Source organism: Halyomorpha halys, unplaced genomic scaffold (genome assembly GCF_000696795.3).
Source record: "Halyomorpha halys isolate HHAL.00 unplaced genomic scaffold, Hhal_1.1 Scaffold18.1, whole genome shotgun sequence".
NCBI classification, from domain to species: Eukaryota; Metazoa; Arthropoda; class Insecta; order Hemiptera; family Pentatomidae; genus Halyomorpha; species Halyomorpha halys.
In genome coordinates this window covers 1,660,840-1,665,277 of record NW_027114407.1, presented here as the reverse complement: position 1 = coordinate 1,665,277, position 4,438 = coordinate 1,660,840, and the positions used below count along the sequence as shown (strand labels likewise).

The 4,438-nt window shown below is 30.2% G+C and overlaps 1 protein-coding gene across 1 annotated transcript in view; it reads right to left on the bottom strand.

The window, feature by feature from the left end:
- flz (filzig) overlaps positions 1–3,992 on the bottom strand; it is a 154,486-nt gene extending 150,494 nt beyond the window's left edge. Inside the window, exon 1 of the mRNA XM_014421072.2 lies at positions 3,856–3,992. The gene's annotated coding sequence lies outside the window, so the exon portion shown is untranslated. The remainder of the gene's footprint in view (positions 1–3,855) is intronic.
- Positions 3,993–4,438: the final 446 nt, after the last annotated feature.

Sequence of the window (4,438 nt, the reverse complement as noted above, 5' to 3'; positions counted from 1 at the left end):
AAGTAATTATATTTCGCGAAATGATAATAAATCCAAGTATCGCTGTCTTACTTGTTAATGAACTTTCCCTTCTGTTATGGAGAATATTTATGTGAGGTTTCTCTCGAAGTCCACTTTTACTACTCAAGTCCCACCCACCAGCTTCATTATCGATGGAAAATAATTTATATATTTTAGCAATATGCTAGCATATGTATAATTGAGTTGAATGCTTGCTTTAATTGTTTCACGTTTTAGTCATCAACAATCTTTTCGCAAATTGCATTGTGGGAATATTTTAGTATGTACAAAATATATTTTTTACTTTCACTTACTGATTTATGGAATTCGTATTAAGAGGAAGCATTGCAATCGTAAACCGTGATTTCGACCAAATCACCTCCTTGCACAACCGTTGGTCTTGTAACAGTAATTCCTTACCAAGTACAGTACTAAACCTGCTGTACAGATTTAATTTTAATTTTAATTTCTATCTAAAAAAAAAAATCAATTCCGATGTTTAAACGAAACTATACCTAACATGTCCCCTAATTTAAGCCCAAATAGTCAAGCAAGAAAAATGAAGAGTTTATGTGATTTTAATAATTGATTTTACTGTAAACCTGTATATTCATATCATAAGGTACGTTTCATTCCACGGTATATTACGTATATACATTAAACTTTTTAATAACAAACTAACAATTATTATTAATTGATTGAATTAAATAAATTATTACAAAAAACAAATGACATGATTAACTCCGTGAATGGTGACTAACTTCTAATCAGTCAATATATTCTATATTTCAGCAGGTGTGCACAAGCAGGTCAACATTTTTGGCCCACCAATTTTGTTCTGCAAAAACTGTTCAAAATATTTTTTTCTCTATTTTTATATCTATTAAGAAACTAGATTTTATTTCGTTTTTTTTTTTCTATTCTGTTAAGAATTGTCAGTTATTATGAAAATTTTTGACAAAAAGTGAACATAATTTTGCGTCGATTTCTGTCATTAATTATATGAATCAGGATTTTTTAAAAGTAAAATTCATCTGGAATGAAAGATTAATAGTAAGTTAAAATACGACATAGTACATATTAAAGAAATGCTGTTAATTTTTAATTGAACAGATAAAAAAAAAATTTTGAGTATTTAATATGTTCTTGTAAAATTGTTTTATTTTAGATTCACAATTGATGACAACAGGTGTTTTTTAAAAAATAAATAAGAGTACCTCTAGCCGGTTCCGAGATACAATTCCATCAGTTACAATAATTCTTGGGATTAATTAATTCCACTGTAGACATTTGAATTCAAAATTATATAGTTTGTTGATAATTAATCTTTGTTTTAAATAATTTTAGGATTTGTAATTTTAGTTCATTTTAATTTAATTGTGAATTAAAAAAAATCCCTGAGTTTATCGTAAAAAAATAAAGTATTCACCATTGCACTAATTTGACAAATTTTTAATCATTATTTATGTTTGGGAATACCAAATATCATAAGTTTATGAACTTTGATCTAAATGAATACATGTATATGGAACAAATAGTCCATTTTGAATTAAACAATAGATGATGAACCCTTTTCAAAATTTACAATGCAATCGTGTTCTGCTAACTGTGGAATATATTTGTGGAAGCGCGTCGTCGTCTGGATAAATTACAGTTTCTACCCCACGCCTTTAAGTATTTAATATTTACGAATCATTTTTTTAAAAAACAAATTGGCAAACGTTACCAAGAGACAATGTTTTCAGAACCAAGTTTTAAGAAAAGTTATTTTCCTGTGAAAACAAAAACACTAAAAATCTAAAGTATTCTTACGCCACTTTGAAATGTTTTTACTTGAGGTTTTCTTATTCATTACAGTTGCTGAACAACTTGATTTTTGACTGGATCGTCTTTAAGCCGTTACACTACCGAACCGACTCAAAACGTAAATATATCGACTTTAACGCAACCAGCAGTGTACAGTAAATATGAATACGACTACAGATTGACATTTATTTATTATTAAGTACTGATAATAATGCCAGTTTAATATTTATATACAATAAATACTTATTGAGCTGGAATTATATGCTAAACACTAAGACGAATTCAAGAGGTTACCGTAAGACGTCTGGAATGCACGAACAATTAGCGAGTCTCAGAGTGCTACTGACAAAAGTAATTATACACAATATGATATTTCAAAATGCACGGTATTGAGATTATAGAAAAAACATTGTTAATAGTAACATCATAACCTTCTTATTTACAATAAGTGCAGAAATTTAGTTTGTTTTTTAGTTGTTTTTTTTAAGTATAACAGAAAAGAAAAAAGGTTCTTTTGAATCAATTCTTAATCATGTTGGCAAAATAGAATAATTAGAAAATCTTTCAAGAAAGTACATATTGAAAAATTAAAAACATCAAAATGTCGAGAGTAATGTTGAACTCGCGGGACTCTCCAGGATACCTTCCTGAACAGATCCATCGACTTTGAAGGGCCGGGCACGTCGCTCGATGGATGAAGCTGAGACACCGAAGATAATACTAGTCGAGAAACTACATAGTAAAAGATGAGTTGGCGACCGAACCTTGTTAGATCAGAGAACTCGGTGTCAGTGGATGCACGGCTTGTGCTTGGAGTTCGGAACTAGAGAGCTACTGGATCTTACTAACTGGAGAAAACTTTTAGAGGAAGTATCTCTGTAACGGGACGTAACACTGTATATGCATAAGTAAAATAGCAAGTGGATTTAAAACGGTTATAAGTCAAGGGTTTGTAAATAAAAATAAAATAATGTATCGGAAAGTTGAATAATATTCTCGCTCTATATCTATAGTAACTTGGTAAATCAAGAATTGTATGAAAATTTGTTTCAGGATAATTTCTATACCTAATAATATCAATACAAAGGGAGGGGTAATATGATTTGATTATTGCTGAATTATATTAGAACTACTCGAGGTTCCATTATTTTATTTGAAAAATTCGAAAAGTTCACATTAAAAATAAAAATGTTTTTCTTGGTTTCAAGTTTGTGTTTTTCCTCTTCTTTTAGAATGAATTTTAAAATTTATATTTACAAATCAAGATTACTTTAGATAAAAATAAAGATAAACTGTGGGAATATTTTTTTTTTAATTCTAATAATTCTTCCAAATCTTTCTAAATTTCTTTTTATCAAAACTTAGAATGCTTAAAGTGATATTTTTGTACTTTTTAACTTACTAATTGTAAGTTAACAGAAATAATAATACAGAAAAATGCTTCTTTAATAGTCTAAAACTAAGTGAATTTTAAGATCAATAAAGTTATAAAAAAAAAAAAAGAACAAAGATTTTGTACGTTTGTATCTGAAGTCTTGTTCAATATATTTATTTTTTTATTTTCTAAACATACACTGAACATACATACATTGAAATACTCACAAAAAGTTGAAAAGACTTTGGATCTGAAGCCTTTATTAGGGGAACTACTTTATGTCATATCACCACCATTTTTTTTTTCTAATAATATTGATGTATATATGACCCTCGATAAGACTGTGTGTACTATCTTGATCATGGGAATGAAAGATGGCCATGTTATCAAATAGAAGATCATAGAAAAAATTATCAACTGTTATAAGAATTGGATTTCAAAATGGACTTTAGGTCCGAAATATTATTAATAAAGCGTGTATGTGTAGTTTTTGTTCTCCCATGAAAATTGCTATATTGGTATTAAAAAAAAAAGTTAATGGATTAAATGAAATGGCAAAGAACTTGATGAACTCATCAAGAGATGTCCTCCAAGTATTTAACAAAACCACTTTCACTTCTGTAAAAGCTGCGAGATATTATTTATTTGGAAGCCTTAGAAGTTGAGGAACTGACCTGATAAGAAGGTTCCTCGAAGGAAAATTGCTGCTATCGACGGAAGACGATGTACAGGTGAAGAGTTAAGAGGTAGAGGTACTGGATCCAGCTACCTTCCAGCTGACGGAGATCGCACTGGCCTACTGCCACAGTAACTGGGAGCCCCTAACGGTACACCCCCTCCAGTACCTTCCGATCTTCTGGAGGCCCCCTCCACCAAGGTCGTGCTCCAGCCCTTCTGGAGTCTGGCCTTGACCGTCCTAGTGTCCTCAAGGCCGTCGATCCGTCTCTGCTCCTTCTTCCTTCGCCTTATCGTCCTTATCAGCTTCCACCTGTAGGACGCTTGAGACTACAATAATCAATGAACATGAAATAATTAATTCATTAATCTTAGTATATTACTAAAACTACCATTAAAAGATAATCCAGGTGAAATAAAATATGAAAAAGAATTATATAATAAAAAAATTAATTTAACAAAAACAAATCTTTATTTATACAAATTAGTTCACACTAATCACACATTCATAGTCACACTAATCACTAATGAAAAAATTGTGACAGTTTTGGGGCTGAAGTGAAATTTCTGAAAATGAAAGAA